The sequence below is a fragment of the Lagopus leucura genome, unplaced genomic scaffold (genome assembly GCF_019238085.1).
Source record: "Lagopus leucura isolate 7727_CA_CO unplaced genomic scaffold, USGS_WTPT01 Super-Scaffold_100004, whole genome shotgun sequence".
In the NCBI taxonomy this organism is placed as follows: domain Eukaryota; kingdom Metazoa; phylum Chordata; class Aves; order Galliformes; family Phasianidae; genus Lagopus; species Lagopus leucura.
Window position 1 is genome coordinate 63,669,134 of NW_024962264.1, and position 17,747 is coordinate 63,686,880.

At 44.1% G+C, this 17,747-nt stretch overlaps 1 protein-coding gene across 1 annotated transcript in view; it reads left to right on the forward strand.

The window, feature by feature from the left end:
- Positions 1–17,747, forward strand: part of NKX1-1 (NK1 homeobox 1) — a 23,998-nt gene that overhangs the window by 1,379 nt on the left and 4,872 nt on the right. The window lies entirely within an intron of this gene.

A 17,747-nucleotide genomic window follows, 5' to 3' on the forward strand; every position in this document is an offset into this window, starting at 1 on the left:
AATTAAAAAATAAAAGAAATCTTCCATGCATGAGTTAGAGAGGAAACAACACAAATGTCATTTAATTTACATGACAAAGTGCTGCCATTATTTCAGTATGACAGAATGCCACTAAGGGCAATTTCTGAAAATTATTTAAACAATGTAATGAGTTAAATGTCAGCATTAGCTAATTATGTTTATGCTAATTGTTAATTAGCCCCATAATGGAGACAGTCTTAATTAACAATAGTTATGTGTGTGTGTATATGTGTGTGTGAAAGAGTGTGTGCTGAGAGAGAGAGACTGCAAAAAATGTTGTAAGCAATTTAATTTCCTGTAATCATAAGTATTTCATTTCAGACATTAATGAGAATTTTTCAATATACTTTAGAAAAGATGTGATTAACTTCCAATGTATCTGTAAGCATCCCTTTCCATATAACATCTGTTTTGTCACAATAATTGCAAATTTTTTCTTTTTTTAAAAAATGTGAATACTGGAAAACTGTACCCCCCAGATTTCTTTTATGACAGGGAAAACCATATACATTGTAAAGATAAGCAGGATGATGGCAGAGGCAATCCTAGGCAGAGCTGAGTCTCCCATCCCCAGGTTCTCACTCCAGTCTCAGCCAAGATCATAACAAAGTCTGCAAAGATTTTGTTTAGAGCACTCAAAGTAGTCCCAAAATACCTGAAAGACATCTTAAATCAGAAGCATATGTAGGAAAACAGGAAATATCCCTTTCACATTGACGATTTCACAGTCCCAATTAGAAAGGCTCTCCACAGCTGCTCTGCCTTCAGTGGTACTTTTGGAAAGAAATTGCTCTGAAGTAGAGTAAGGATAAGTAAATTAGAGCAGATAGGCAGCTGATAACCTGGATGAACTTACAATAAAAAATTAACAAAGGTTTTTATATTCTACAGCTGCGCACACACACACACACAGACACACACACACAGAGACACACACATAATGGGATGTATCCTATACCAGAACAGGTACAGCCAGCCACTGTGCTACCTTTTGTGCTTGGTGCAAATGACAGGCTTCTGAGTACCAATGAGGATATTCATCAAAATGGTGGAGCAAGGTGCTGCATACAAGTTCATGGTGGGAGTACAAAAGGCAATAGATGCAAGCTGAGAGAGGACAGACTGGAGACTAGCAGGACTTTTTCATGATACCAGCCAAGCTGGGGAGCAGGTTGTCAGGAAGGCTGTGCAAACTCCATCCTCAGAGGTTTTGAAAGCCAGACCCTGAGCAATCTGGTCTGACATCAGAGATGACACACTTTGGCTGGACAGAGACCTTCTGAGGGCCCTTCTAACTGAACTATCCTGCAATTACTAAGTTATCCTATAAAACCACCTTTTGGATGCACTGTTCTAGCCCATAGGCCACAGTGCCTATTACTGGCCTCCAACTTAAAGCTAACACTGCTTCTTTAAAATCTGATTCTGCTTAGAGTTAACAGAAAGTCACCACCTGGACATACACTGGGCAAACTCTGCTCTGAGAACCAGTCTCAAATTCATCAGTCCTTGCAGAGATGGCCAAGTGTAACTGAGAAGTGCATTTGTCCTAGAGTGTGTTTCTTAAATCCAATTACAAGTCTAATATAATTCCATCCATGCTGCTGTTAAAAATACTAGGGCTTTGATTTAAGTTACACCACACTAAATATAGACACAGCAAATAGTTCAGTGGCTTGCCAAAAACTAACAGTGGACTATTAATGACATTCCTGATCTCAAGGAACAGGAGAGCCTCTAGGAATAGCCCTGATGCCTATGCCTGCTCTCCCTGTGTGCTGCTGTATTTTGACTGGAATCATGAGGTCAGCAGCTCTTGGCTGCTGTACTGTTCCACATATACAGACTTAGAACCCTCTCTGGTTTGTTTTGTTTTCTGTGGAGGAAAGCCTTCTCACACAGCCTTGAAACATATGGCAAAGGAAGAGTCCCTGGAAGCAATACAGGAACCAGAAAGTCTGTGGAGCTCAGGATAGTTCATAAAGCCAAGGACATCTACAGAGACAATCTATCACGACAGCCATCACTCTCTGTGCCCCTCCTCTCCTTCCCTGCAGCCAGCCCCCGGGAAGTCTTGTAGAATTTGGCCTTGAAGCATTCAAGAAGATATATTTACAGATACGCATGATATAAAACTAGGAGGAGAAAAAAATTTACTCTCCAACATGCCAGTTTGCTGTTGTCTGCTTTGATGCTCATCTATGAATGAGAACTAGAATAGATCCTCTACTTTTAACAGGCTTGATTAGTATCTGAAATGATTACTATTGTCTTTGAAATAAAGTCCTAAACTTCTGTTCTCCCACATTTATGCAATAATGAGTATTCCTACCCCCAGGCAGATCAACGTTTCCTGCCAGCTTGATGTCATCTACAAACTTAGGAAGGATGCACTCAATCCCCTCGTCCAGGTCATCTATAAAGGTATTAAACTGGACAGGCCCCATTACTGACCCCTGGGGAATCCCTCTCTTGACCAGTCACCACCCTCTGGGCCCAGCCCTTCAGCCAGTTCTTTACTCATCAAAGAATGTACCTATCCAACCCATGATACTTCCCTTAGCTGAACTTCAACATATCCATTAGCCTGTGGATCAGTGTATGTTTAGCTGAAAACCACAATGCTCACCTGTATTTGAAGCCTCACTCACAGGATTTTCTGCAGTTCTGGAACAAAGGGATCTCTTTAAAACTAACTTCTTCAAAGGCATCTAATTACACAGTGGATTGCCAACTTCCTTTGAGACTCAGGTTCTTAAATATAGTCAAGAACTGGGGCCATAATGGCTTCATTGTAGAAATTTTGCCTGTATTAGGACTAAAGACCATGCTGCCTGTTCAGATACTCAACCAATTTATTTTAGTGAAGCTCCATTATTGTGCATATAGCTCTTCTGATTTCTGACCCCTTGGGATCTAGTCCTTAACTTTATAAAACGTTTAAGATTCTCAGATGAAAGATACTAGTTGAATTTAAATTCTTGTTTAAAAAAAAAAAAAAAAAATCACGATTACACAGTCTGCAGTTTATAAGCTAAAAACAATTACAAACAAACAAGGAAACAAGGACAAGTCTCAGTCCCTCTGTGGCTGCCCTGTATCATAACATCTAGATATGTAAGGACAAGCTACATGCCATTTGTCCTATTTTGGCAGTGATTGGGTGGGCAACAGACACAGAGGATGGATTTGATCTGCTCCATGAATTTCAAGAACTGCTGAGCAAATGCAGTATGCCTGCTCCAGCCCTGCCAGGCTTCTGCTGTGGGTTCTATCCCCATACTGCTACAAAACATGGGAAAAGAGATGGAATTGTGCCTCCAGCAGTCATGGCGAGACTGCAAAGTGAAAAGTAGGCTTGTAAGCAAGTGGAAGCTGAGCATCTGATTCTCACAGCAAAAGAGAAATGTGATCTGGCTTCAGTGGCCATCCCTATTGCCCCCTCCAAGGGCAAAACCTGCCTTTACCTCACAGCCCATATATCACAAGGCAAGCAGTTCTGATTTGAACCAAAGGATTATCAGGACAGCACATGAACAAATGGGGCAAAAGAGTCCAAATTAGAAAATAAAAAAATATGATAATAGAGCATTATCCCCACCAAAAGTCAACATGTGCCACTGCTATCCAACCACTCTTAGCTTTGGCCAGAAAAGTTACAAATTGTTGCTCTCCTCATAGGGCCTGACAAAGCTTTCTATTGTTAGGCAGCTTTATTTCTCCTGGCAAGGGAATAAGTATCTTTGGAAAGCCAACGAGCCTGGCAGGCTTTGGAGCTTAGAATATGCTTAGGATATGTTTGGTGCCACTTGGTTCTCTGACAGGGAGCCTCCTTCTGCCTTGCCTCTGATACAGAGATTTCAAAGAAGCTCAGCATGCAGTGGGCGCTAGGGAGTAGCATGTGGGGTTGTAGTATAACACATTGTATAATCAATGGATATCAAGATGCCACAATCACAAAATAAACAAGAGAGTTAGGCGAAGTGGACTATGATAACAAAAGAGAATAAGTGGAAGGGTTACCCTTATGCTGGGCTCACCACAAAACACCAGAAGAAGGGATCTCCAGACAAGATCCTTCCCCACTGGTAGCCAGCTCTTAAATAGGTCTAGGAGCAGCACAGCCTACCGGCAGCACAGGGTGAATTGCAGCACAGGGTGAATTGCCTTTACCCGTGCTCCTCTGGCTGACTCATGGCTCACCTCAGGTGATCAATCAGAGGTTCAGGCCGTGACTCAGTAGTTCCCATACACACATGGAGTCATGGAGCCTTGTGGGCTTGATACCTGTAGCATCACTCCCAGGGGTGAAGAAATTCAAATAGATTTCATGAAGGCACACCCTGGAAGGCAGGGCAGGGGCTGAGCATCCTTCCTTCCTCGCTCTGGGGCATCCCTCAGCACAGACACAGGCATTATGGACAGCACAGGAAGTCAGCTTTGAGGGCAGAAGAGATATAGCTGAACTGTCCACACTGAGCCAAGAAAAGGACAAGCCTATGACCCAACTCCCTGTGGTGGGACCCAAGTCCCCATGCTGTCACCCGAAAGTGATGTACAGGTCATGGATCATGGAAAGGCGGATCCCAGGCCCAGGCTGTGGCACTAAATAAGCTCAAAACTCTCCCTTTCCAGCATAAAGCCAGGCCTGAGCAAGTGTTTATATGCAACTGTATGGTGGTGGGTGATGCTGGACAGCATTACTACATCAGCATTTATCCAGGACTGCAATGTGAGTGCTGCTGGGGGCCAAGGCTTCCCATTGAGCATGTGCCATCACATCATTTTCAAGGAAAATAGAGGGTTCCCTCTATATCCACACATTCCAAGTGGCTTTTTCTTTTCCAACAAAGAGTTAGTCACAACTCAAGGAACATGGGGCAGATAGGAGGAATTGGTCTTAATTAGCTAAACGTACTATATGTGCTATTGCTTCACATTTATGTGGTTAAGGGAACATAAGTCCAAGGAAACAATTTTTGTTGTCACTTCCTTTGCACGTTAGTTTCTAAACAAGTACGTTATTGTTTTATTAAGGTGGTGAATTCCCTGATTGATGGCTGCATTCGCAGGATGACCTTGTCATTGTTTTCTCAAGTACTTGTAATTGTTACAGTGGAGTACATTGGGCTTTAATTATCTGTGCTAAAAACTCATACACTCTGGTTACACTCTGCTGATTGTATTGGATACACTACAGTATTTATTTGCCGAAGAGGGAAAAATGGCAATGGCAAGTCAGTCTAAGGATTCACACGAGAGAAAGTAATGGTGGACATTACAGGTTTCTAAAATACTGTAATAGCATATAGTAATTCAAGCAAGCCTGGTAATCAGTTGATGCTCGGGTTCAGTACAGACTACCTGCTATTATATCAGGCGGTCTCTCCATCTTGGGAAAATATCTGTTAAGGTATAAACATTTAAGTGAAAGAGGTATAGAATGTAAATACCATGGATTGGCAAACCATGCGTGCTGCAGTAACACTCTAAATTCTTCCTCCTATTTGAATATAATGTATTCATTTCACACAACCAGCCAGTGGCAAGCATTACAAAGCTTCAATTGCTGTGCATGCTAATTATAAATAATTTAATTCAGACAGCATTTCTACAAAGTTCAGTCCCCATGAGGATTTCCCAGAAGGAGCCTGAGCCCAAACTTCTAAATCAATGCCTGCCAATGTCCGCAATTGGAACAAGACAAATAGCAACACTGCAAACCAAAGCTCAGAGACCCCAAAAATGTACAGATGTACATGAAGAATGCTATATTTTGGAAAGCAAACAAACAAACAAAGAAACAAATCCACCAAGGAAAGAAAAAAAAAAAACAACAAAACATTTATTTATGGAAATATGAGTAATCTGTGATTATTTAAATAATCCCCATTATTTAAAAAATACTGAAGCTTTAGGGTTTCTGTTATTACTGAACTTGGGATGGAGGGAAGTACAGAACATCAAAAGATGCAGAGTGTGTTAAAAAATATATTACCTCACATTCAGTCTCTGAAGAAGCTACAGTAAAAAGTACTTTGAGATGAAAGACATTTATATAAGTAGATAAATGCCAGAAGTGCATGTTTCCACCCTGATGCCTCCTTACTTGTATTGTTGCCATCACAATATTACTGATGCTCCTGCTTTTCTGTTTAATACAACTTTAAAGACAGTTTATGCTGTGTTCTGCTGCTCTTCCTCATAGTTGGTAGTGTTTTGCTTTATAAGCAGCCCAATGATTTCACAAAGTGAAAGAAGGATGGTCTCATCTGATAGTATTTAATACAGAGGGACATTACAAATTAACAGCAAGTGCTAGAGAGATGTTATACTCAAACAGGAAACATGTACCAGAGTTTGGAGAAATCTAACTCCTGTTTGGATTTCATTACTGAGTTCATTTCTGTCCTAACTCTTTCACAGTAATTCTTCTATCACTAGAAGGTCTTCTTCAAGTTCATCTCGCAAATGCATGTTTATAAATACACATGTATATAAAAAAATATATATTGCTGATAGTATAAACATGATATTTATAATAAAATATTTTACAAGCCTATTTTAAAGGGCTTCACTCCTTAATTAAGTCAGTTAAACTTGCATATATCTACCAGGAATGACTTACGAGGCATCATTTCAGCATCGCAGTGCAGAGGGAAGAATTTGATGTACAAAAACACCGATGCAAAGCAACTCTGTTGTTCATTCATTTCAGTTCACAAAACACACGTTCTGTAGTAAGAAATTATTTGGGAGTAATTTCATTTATTATTAAATTTAACATAATGTGGCAGTATTAAATAAAGCGCATGTATTAAGGCTAATTTTTTCACTTCAATTATTTCAGTTAAACTGCAGATGCATTCCACAGTGAGCAGAGCAAACGCCCAATGAGATACTTGTGCCAGACTCAGACCTAGAGCCAGGGGGAGATACTGCTCTCACACTACACACCTGCCTAGGCCAGCCTGCCAGCTCTGACGCAAGAAAGGAAAGAAGAGCTGAAAGTTATTTAAAATGAAAAGTAGGCACAGTCATTGCCAATGTACACACTTCAGAGCAGTCTGTATATTTTTACTAATGTGACAGACACTTAAATGAAAGAAGTGAATTCACAGCTACAATAAAGCAGTGGCCGAGTCTCCCTTACCCGTATTTTATTTCTAGCAACAGTAATAAAGTGGTTGTTTGATGAGCTTTTCTTCTCTTTTTCTTTTCCTTTTTGCTTCACAATCAAACAAAAATGTTTATGAGAAAACAAAATAACCTACTGTATTAAATTCTTGTTCCTATGATTCCACGGTAAACAATGGCAAGATTTTACACATTAACATAAGCTGATGACAACATTTTGTTATTTGAGAAATACTTGGATTCACCTAAAGGGCCGAGGTTTTACTCAAGCATTAAGGAAAAATATGCCAAAGATGAGAAGTCATACTGTGGAAATGCTGTGATAACTGAGCACGTGCTAACATGATAGCATTAGGTTGAAATACCCATGAAAACTGAAACACTAGCAGAATAAATACAGTGTGTGCCTATGCATGGAATGTAGGTTTACCATTGTTTCCTCATCCCTGAGAACCCGTGCAAACAGTTTCAAATGAAAGACAAGTATATGTGCACACAAACAAAGTGTGTGTGTACTCACGCATTCCCTGGGGGCTGTCATAACCCGGGTGTTGTTGAGCATCCTCAAGTCCCCCTGAAATCGGTGCTAGAAGCAGCTCAGTACTTTGCCTTCAAAGTCATCTCAGAGCAACCAGAGCTCCTCAGGGCTCTCAGACACTGTGCACACATGGACAAGAAAAGCAGGGAGTTGGAGAAGCCAGATCTCTGCTGGAACAAATCTGTCTTCATTTCTGCACTGCCTCCTCTCAAAGGCCATCACTTGTTTTCAAATCTCCTTGTTAAGAAGCAGTATTCTGCAAAGTGTCCTTGCAGGTACTGCCCAGTTCCTCACTACCCTGTGCATGGTTCTTGGGCTCAGCACAGCCTGACACTGCACCCAGTGTTACTTCTTTTGCTCATATGTGAATTCCCATTAACATGATTCTGCCCTTACATGAAGCAGCCATGTAGAATTTGACCTATTTCCAACAGAGCCCTCTTCATTTAATCCTTCTGCAGAAAGTGTCACCTCAGATATTTGTTTCAATAAAGTTATTGATTTCATATCTTCACCACTTTTGCTACAGTATTTTAGGTCGGGAGGTCACGTGGCCCTGCCTCATCCAATAGCTGTCTGGTCGATACCTTGGAAAACCTCGCTATTGACTGCTGGAAGAAATGGTCATGCAAAAAAATGGACCTGACATCAGTCAAATGGATTATGTTTGGCAACCCCAGGTGGTACAAAGTGAACATGTACTCATAAATACATCAGCCTCATAAACATACATGCGCCACCAATTTTAAAGCAGCTGATTCTCTTCAAAAATGAAATGAAGATGTGGCTGACTGAAAGTCTTTGGGACTGAGCCAATGTTCACTAAAACCAGGATCCCCCTCGGTTTCAATGAGGCTTGGAATCGAGCCATAGGACTAAACTGGTGGATGAGCAGAGAGGCACAGGTATCTAATGCAAAAACATCACCTTGATGCTGCAGTTTGGAAATAAAAGCATAAAGTAACAAATAGGCAAATAGTTTGGAAACAAAAGGCAAAAAGAAAATGTCAGAACCACCAATTTCAAGGCTTCTGCCATTTGCTCAGTCCCACAGAAGAAGCTGTGTACATTTCTGTGTTTGAACCACAAAGGTGTAACCAGGAATTTAGGTTGATTTCTCTGTCTGAGAATGCAGAAAAAAAAAAACAGTTGTTTGTTATCACTGTGTGCCTTAGATCCTGAGAGGTCCAAGACATGTGGACAGAAATGTCCCATGAGAACATTTTCCTCCATGCAGTAATTAAGGTGTCAGGCTATGCAACTAACTTAGAGGGGACAATTAACTTTTGGACAACAGTTAAAAGACAAAACTGGCAATGTGAAGCTCTTTCCCACTTTTATCTATGTTTCATAATCGTTATGAATGATTTTATATCATATATATTATTTATATTATACAATTTTATGTGATTTTATGAGACTTGTTTTTAACGTTCTGGGTTGATACTTGGCTATAAATGACAATTAATATTATCCTTTTAACTATTGGTTGTGTTTTTTTTTTGTATATATATAGGGACAGTGCAGTGCTCTTTTTTGCTTTAAACTCAGTCACATTTCTACCTTTATCTGCACATTTTCCCAGCAATTCCTGATCTTCACAAAGTGACGTCCCAGCTATAGCAAAGAGTGCACTTCCAGATGTGACAGTACTATCAGACAGTAACTTGCCATACATTAGGACATTTTCCTTCACATTTGTTTCCTGAAAGATGGAGTTTGCAAGCCTTTCTCTCTGTAGAATTGGCTCTGCACTTACCTCGTATCAGATGCCCCCAATAAATTTCCCTGCAAATATTCATCAGCCTTTGTGACTTGGATTTGCTGCAGCAATCAACCAGTCTGCTTGATGAGTATTCCAGTTGTTAATTCAAATAACTCTGAATCAACCAAACTCATTCAGAATCAAAGGTGCCAGCCCTGGCTGAGGGTTCAAGTCCAAATTTTCGTGTTGAAAATAGAGCCAAAACAGGAGTCCCAATAGTCTGTAAATTGGCTCTGGCTTTCTAGTGCCTAAGTAAGAAGCATTTATTTCTAGCACTGAAGCACACAGCATTTCTATTGCTTCTTTCTCAGCTTAGTTTTTTGCATCCATTCTAAGTGCACAGAAAAATGTAGCAAGAAGCTCCAGATTGATAGCACAGTGTACCCACTTTTGCTGACATAAAAAGGAGGGCACACTTTCAATCTGCATTCAGGTAGCCTAAAAAATTGCCTTTCCTCCTCCCTAGTCTACAAATGAATAGTGTAATGCCACACCTCAGCTGAGGCCATAGTTATAAGGAGTAACTGTGTGTTAAGCATGCTTTAAAACACTCCAACCTACTTACAAAAGCACGTTGAGAAGTATCTTCAGTATGATTGCTTGAGCATGCAGGAAGTTTTCCAGTACTGACAAGACTGGGATCTTGAGTGTCAACAAGGTTTAGCAATAAAGCATCAGGCAATTTTGCATTAGATTCCCTTCTGGTGTAAATCAGCTGACAGAGCTAGTCTAATTTGCACCAGTTTGTAGAGCTGACCCTTTGACTTAACTCTCTAGATTATATCTAAAAGGATAATCTTTTCATTCTTAGTGTGTCTCGTATCTCTATCACCTTCATTTCTAAATGCTTAAATAAAAAAACCACGATAGAGGAGGATTGTGCAGCCATCTGAAATTGTCTCTGACAAGTTTGATTCATAACTATATATGCAGCCCGTGTGCTTCCACTGTCCCCTCTAAATCCAATTCATCAAAAACAGCATTGCAGGGATTTCAGTGAAGTTCTGCAATGGAAGGAGACATCTGAGATGTGGGTTAAAAAACTGGGATGTGACTGTAGAAACAGCTTGGCACCATTTTCTGTAGCTCTGTGCATTGGCAACAGGCAGCCCAGAGCAGCCCATCAATATTGGCAAATTAGGGACATGGCAGTCTTCATTGAACTCACCAGGTTTACTCTACTGAACAATTAAGCTAATAAGGGCAGAGCTTTGGCTTCTTTCTCTACTGCTGAACTGAAAAACTTCAAGTCTCAATTCTCACCCTCTTCTACTGCCCCACAAACACACTCGCACTCTTTCCCAGCTCTGTCAGTATCTGAAAATTACACAACCACCAGCAAGAGTTGGGGACATTTTCACCAACCCACCACATTCAGAAGTATTGTTAATCTTCTATTAAAATAGGAGGAGTAAATCATTTTGGTTTCCCATTAAATTATACCTTTGTATATAAAAACAACAAAAGGAGCAGAAGAATTTCTGTGAGCAGCCCCCAAGAGCTATGTTTCCTGTGCCCATCCAGCAACACCCCAGGTTTGCCTTCAGTCAGCACTTCATTGCCTTTCTACTGACCTCAGGCTTGGCAAAAAGAAGGAAATAGTACTGATGGATGCAAAGGAGCTTGTAGGGCAGGGTAACATCGGCCCATTGCAGGCTCTGCTTTGGACTGCCATTAGCAGGGGAGAAGAGCCAGGGAAGAACCGAATCCTGCTGAGCAAGTGCTATCCCAGAAGGATCCCTCTCTGCCACTGCAAGCATTTTTTAATACTTCCGTGGTTTCCAATTCCAAACAAAGACCTTCTTATAAATACAGAGCTGAGAGAAATTGTGACCAGAAGTGGTCTATTGAAACTGATGAAATGAAGATGTTACTCAGGAAAAGAAAGGATTGATACCCTGGCTAATCTAAGCATAACTAGAAAATGTGGTTTTCGTCATTCTGTATGAGAGGATGTTGTTCAACACACCCTCCTGTAACTAATAAGGGTAGAACTAATATGATAAATATTACACCCCTTGAAAAAGGATTATCATAGCAGCAGAAGGAGCGATTTTTATAATCGATGTAAAACAGGTAAAGTCTTGAGTGTCACACCTCAAATATTGGTTAGTAACGCTGAGCAAGGAGAGAGTTGATAATTCACGGCGTCTGGCTGGAACTTCATTTGCAGAGAAGGGAATAAAGCCATTTTATGTGCCTGATGGATGCAATGGATGTTATTGCTTTTAGATAGATATATAGATGTGTTTACATATACACATTACAGTGTGGTTAGTTTTTACTCCTTCACGTTGGTATTTGTGTATTTTGTGTACATTCCTTATAAAAGCGTGTGTGTACCTACAGCAAGAAATGCCTGCACTGGATGTGTTTATAAACATGGGCACATACACTCACATGCATGTGCCAGCAGTGCATGGATGTGGGCATGCACCTCAAATAACTGTACAGTCCATGGCCAACGTCACAAGCTGTACCCACAAGGAGGGACTTTGTAGCACTTGGAGGGAGGGCTGAACTCCACAAATACCCAAGAAGCTCCACATCCCAATAAAATCCAGTGGGGTTTAGTTCAAGAAGTTTTTATCTTTATTTTTATTATTATTATTACTATTATTATTATTAATCTTGCTGTTAGCATCAGTTCCTTCATACAGGTCAAATACTTTTTCCCTTCACTGACTTCCTGCAGACCACGCCATCCTAGAGAGAGCCAGGCCTGTCTCAAGTGATGGGTGCCCACGTAAGGGAGCAGGGGAGATGCTGCCGTGTCAGCCCCTCTGCCCTGGCAATGAGAAAAGCAGAGGTGTGCACTGACTCTGCAGTAGCCCTTCTCCTTCCCTCCCGCTCTATCTCAAGTGTGTTGTATATTTGTTCCTTCACGGCTCCTCGTCCTTAGATTAGATTTCTCCTTTCTCATTACCAACCTTAATAGACCCTTCAGACCTCATTCCAGCCCCAGATATTATCTGACCCGTATAATTAATTAATTATAGCCCAAATATTATAGATTATTAAAAATAGCATAACTAATAGTGTAATATCTCAAGCTGTCGACTTTAATAGTCAACATTGTCTTGGTCTCTCTTATCAGGCTGGGACACCCGGTGAGAATATTGATTTCTGGTAATTTTAACCATCATCTGCCATCCTGATGGGTAATTGTCAGATTTTCACCAGAGTCAGAGCTCATTTGAAATCGTTAAACCGTCGGCAAGGCTCACAGTTGATCTTAATGTTTCCTTTTTCTCCCCCTTCAATATGTTTCAGCAACAGAGAGGAAAATAAATAGAAAGAGAGGGAGAGAGAGAGCGCTGCCTGCATGCCAACCATCCGATTTCTCTTTTATTTTTTTTTTTTTTTCCTTTTACACGCGCGGCCCCGCGGATGCAGACGGGCTGTGCGTGCCCTCACCATTTCCACACCTCTTTTAACCTTTCGTTAGAAATATATACGAACTCTAAAATAAAACGAGCCGCTCGTCCCCGCAACGCGCGTAGCGTCCCCAGCGCCCCGCAAACGGGGCGAGTCCGGTCCCTTCCCGGCGCTGCCGACCCGGGGAGGGGACGCAGAAACGGATCGGCAGCCGGGATGACCCCAAGTGGGGCCGCCCCACATGCGTGTCCCGGCCGTGCTGTGGGAGATGGGGCCGGATAGCCGGGGGGAAAAGCGGAGCTCCCCGCTTCTCCCAGGCTGGCAGAGGGGATGTCAGGCGGCGGAACACGCAGCCCCCGGACGGTCGGCTTTTCGCGACGCGCGTGTAAAAGGATTCCGGCCGCGATAAGTGACGATGAGGCACTTTATTAGGATTTTATATAAGCACCCGGGTGCTGGGAGATAAACGCCTAAATTGAGAGCGGGCGGGGTGATGGGCTCTTTAAGCGGGGATACGCCGAGATGAGGCTTGAAGGACGATGAGGGATGCTCGGGGGCCGTCCCGTCCCCCCCCCAGCAGCACCCATCTCCCGCTGCCCCCTGGGCTGCCCTCGGAGCTCAAAGTGAGCTGGTGAGAGGGAAGGGAATTGTTTAATAGATCCTCCGAGGATTCCCCTAGAGCATTATTTAAACTTCTAATTATGATTCATGTGTGTGATAATATTAATTTAATAATCAAGGAGCTGTGCAGGAAGCATTAACCTCAATTAAGCTCATTATTACCCTAACCTGGAATCCCCAGGGCTTTTAAATCTTCTACTATGAGGACCTGACACTGCATTGATAGAGGGCGAGATCTGCTTCAGAATCTTTTTTTTTTTTTTTTTTTTTTTTTTTTTTTTTTTTCCCCTTAAAACGTTTCCTTTCGTGGGTCGAGTTAATTAATTCCCCGCCTTCGGTTCGGGGCAGTTCTCCCGGATCCCCGGGAAGAGCCGAGCACCCCGGGGTGGCTGTCGGGGCCCAGGCCCACGCGGAGCAGAGGCTCAGGCTGACAGCAAGAACCGCGTGGCCGGGCGCTGGCGGGGAGCTTCTTAGCAGCCACAGAAACCGGGGGCATCATAATGAGAGTAACGATCATTTTAAAGGAACCCACTCAGAGCAGGACGGGACGAGCTTTGGAGCCGGGCTGTGTTTGGAAAGAGAGGGAGGAAAGCGAGAAGCCCCGCAGCCGGCAGTGGTGGCCGCACACCGAGCAGCGCGGAGGGACGCGGAGGCTCCGCGCCCGGTGCGGCCGCTTGGAGTGAGTGACCTTCCCAGAGCAGCATGGGCCGCTAAATTGTTTTACCGCAGAGATAAATGCTCTTAATTACCCGGAGCTCCACGCACCCCAGGGACCGAGGGGGGAGGAGAGAGGGAGGGAGAAATAATAAATTAAAAAAAAAAAAAAATAAAAAGGATCGCTTGATCCGGAGTTTGCTGAAATCTGATTTGAAATTCAGTGTTAACTAATGAATTCCGAGGTGAAAAAGTGCTCATTGTTGAGCTCCCCTCTGACCCCAGCACCCCTGAGAGCATTGCCATCGGTCAGAAGCCTCGGTTTAGAAGAGCAGCAGAGGAAGATGGAGAGGTCCCAGTCCCGCCCCGGTCCCCGCAGGGCGCTGGGGGTCACCTGAAGTTGAGGCCAAGGTGCCCTGCATCCTCTTTCCTATCGTGCCGGGCACGGCAGGGCAGGGCAGAGACTTCCTAGGGTTTCCTCTGCCGTGCCTTCGTAAAACCGGGACGTGAGATGCGACCTCAGATGGGACCTCCCGAGTTCTCCTCCGGCGGGGCAGAGGAGGGACCTCCCGGATCCAGGCTGTGCCGCTCCCGTCGGGAGCTGCCCGAGGAGCCGACGGCTGCTGGATGATGCTGTGGCCAGCGGCGCTTTCAGGCTTTGGAAATATCACCTCCCCGCAGGTATAATTCAGCCTAACTACAGAGATAACTATCGCCGAGGTCGGAAGGCTTGTAAAAACGTGAAGGTGTTCCGCGTGTTTCTCTATTTATTTCGGAGAAGGAAACGTTTCCGTGGGGGGCAAGGAGTCCAGCACGCGGGGTCCTCTACGTGCCATCATCCCCTCTTCGGGGAGCACGGGGGTGTCTGCCATCCCACTGCCCCTTCCTAAAGGCAGCCTCTCCCCGAGTCTCCCCGCCGGGCGGCTGTTGCTCGTCCGTCCTACACGGGAAGTGAAAAGGACTGTCTTCCCTTAGAGCGAGACGGGTCCGGTCACCCGGCCCGAGCTCAGAGAGATATTACATGTCACAACTCATCTAGGGCCCCATAATCAGCGCTAACTTTCTGGTGAACAGATAACCAGAGATGGCAGATGGATGGAGATTGCACAAATGAGGCTCTAATTGACAATCAATTGTGATTAGGAGCAATAGAACATCTTTATAACACTCGATTTAAGCCGCCAAACAAACAAAAGCACCGGGTGGATCGGGGGCCCCGTCGGGAAGGAGCCTTGCCGCGGTGCCTCCTGTGCCCGCTCCTGCCGCCCGCTGTCCCCCAGCTCCGGCTCGGTGTGGGCACAGCAGCCCGGAGGGAAGAGCCGAGAGCAGCGCCGAGAGCGGAGACTGGGAGGGAGGAAGGGGTATTCCACGTTGCTCGGGCTGCTTCTCCTCCAAGCACCGAACGCAAACCTGGGAATCCGGGCTCGTTTATCCGCTTGGGGCTGTGCACGCGTGGGGCAATGCCCCTGAGAGGACGGCCGAGCGCATAGGTTTAATCCAATTAGGATCATTTCTGAGGCCCAAGCGATAAATGCTGTCCCCATCCCCCCACACCCTCATCCAAAAAAAAAAAAAAAAAAAAAAAAAAAAAAGTATCCAGAAAGGAAATAATAATAATAATAATAATAATAATAATAATAATAATAATAATAAAGTACAAACTAAGGGGAGGAAACTTATCCGAAAGAAAAGATGCGATGAGAGGCACGGCCAGAGGAGGACAGAGGAGCTGCTGACAAACAAGCAGGCAGGCAGCTGCGTGTGTTGGGGTGAGCGTGTGTGTGTGTGTGGACGTAGACTAAAACTTCTCTCTCTCGCCTCGTGTTCGCATCGGCCCCGCCGCTAAGGTCAGGAAAAGGGGGAGAGGTAATTACCTACACATGATCACAGATTATACATACCATTTCAAGCCAGGAGGTGATTTATAATTTAAAGATAAAGCGTAATAAAGTCATAAAAGGGAAAGGACACTGTTGTGGTGTCTGATTAAAATCTCAGGGCTGATGTATAATATATGAGCGGGGGCTGCTGTGGGCTCCCGCTCAGCGGGACTCCCCTGGGCCCAGCCCGCTGATGGACTAATCATGTCCAAGCCCTACCAAAATTACAAGCTGATTGTTTTACCCATTATTTCTCCCAACTTTTAATTTCTGCTTTCTAAAGGATCATTGCCCGCGGTAATTGCAAAGGACCTGTCCTTGTATGTGTCACCAGCCTCAAAGACAAAAAAAAATCTAATTTTCCTTTTATGCTTTCTCTATTTTCCTCTCTCTCACACACACACCCTCTGTGGTGGTTTTTTGTTGGTTTTTGTTTTTGTTTTTTTTTTTTTTTTTTTTTTTTTCCCTCCTGGCAGCTAATTCACCCCGAATAGAGACTGGAGCGTCCAAAACAAGAATGAAATTGATACGATCGAAACACATACGGCCACACGGAGGGGAAGGAAATTAGATAGGAGAAGAAATTCGGGCTTTGCAATTCACACATGATTTGTATTCCTACTCCTTCATTTTTCATAATTAAAAGCACTTTTAATAAGAGGAGGGCTTTGCTCTTGGCTTTTTGTCGTGCTTTCTGTTTGTATGTTTGTTTCTTTGCCTGTTTCCCCTCCCCCCCCCCCACCCCCACCCCACAAAAAAGTGGAAGTTGGCTCCGGTTACCGCACGGGAGGCACCGCTCTTTTTCTCCCAGTTACTCCGAATTTATTGATCGCCCTGTTTTGCCGCGCGCCGTGTTAACGTATTAATTTTCTCCCAGAGGTTTCCTGGCACTTACACTTGATATTTAATCGTAATTAATTAGCTAAAAGAAAGAGAAAAGCGTGTGCGAGGGGGTGTGCGTGTCCGCGGCCACGAACCCCGCTCCAACCACTGAACCCGCGTCCCTCATTTTCTCCTTTTTCTGTAATTTAATAAAACCGGCAGGAAGGGAAACAGGTGCGGGGCTGCCACCTCCGAGCCCCCACACGCACATAATCCCCTTCCGATCATCTCACTCCGCTATTAGGGGTGGAAGACCTTAAGTTCTCATTTTGCGTGTATAATATCTCTTTCATATTGATCCCGCAATTATTTAAAAGAAAGCGTCATCTCCTCCCACTTCTCCAAATAAGGCTATTTAGATGCTTTCCAGATGAGTGGAGGTGTGCTGAAACAGAGCTGACAGCCAAGTATATCACAGCCAACGCCATCCTTCATTCGCTTTCCCTCGCTGCCCCCCTCCCCCCGGCACACACTTTCACCGCGTCTCTCCTCCAGTGATGAAGATTACAGACTATTATGGGCAAGGGATTAATTTGTAGCCAATTACAATGCAGTGCTAAATATGAATGCATAAATAAGATACAGCCTTGCCTCTGTGTGTATGTTCGCTTAGAGGGCTGAGGGGGGTGAAGGGGGGGGGGGGGGGGAGGGAGGAGGGAGAGCACAGGCAGCCCGGTGAGGATGATGAGAATGAAGAAGGAGCGGCACAGCGGAGGCTCCGAGCCGAGCATCGCCCTGTGACTCCGTGCCTCCCCCGGAGGCTGCCGGCCGGCCTCAGCGCTGTGCCGGAGCTGCAGGCAGCGGCTGCCCTGCGCGCAGAGCCCGCGGAGCGGGGGCCGGGGAGGAGTTTGCAGCTCAACTTCGTCTGAAG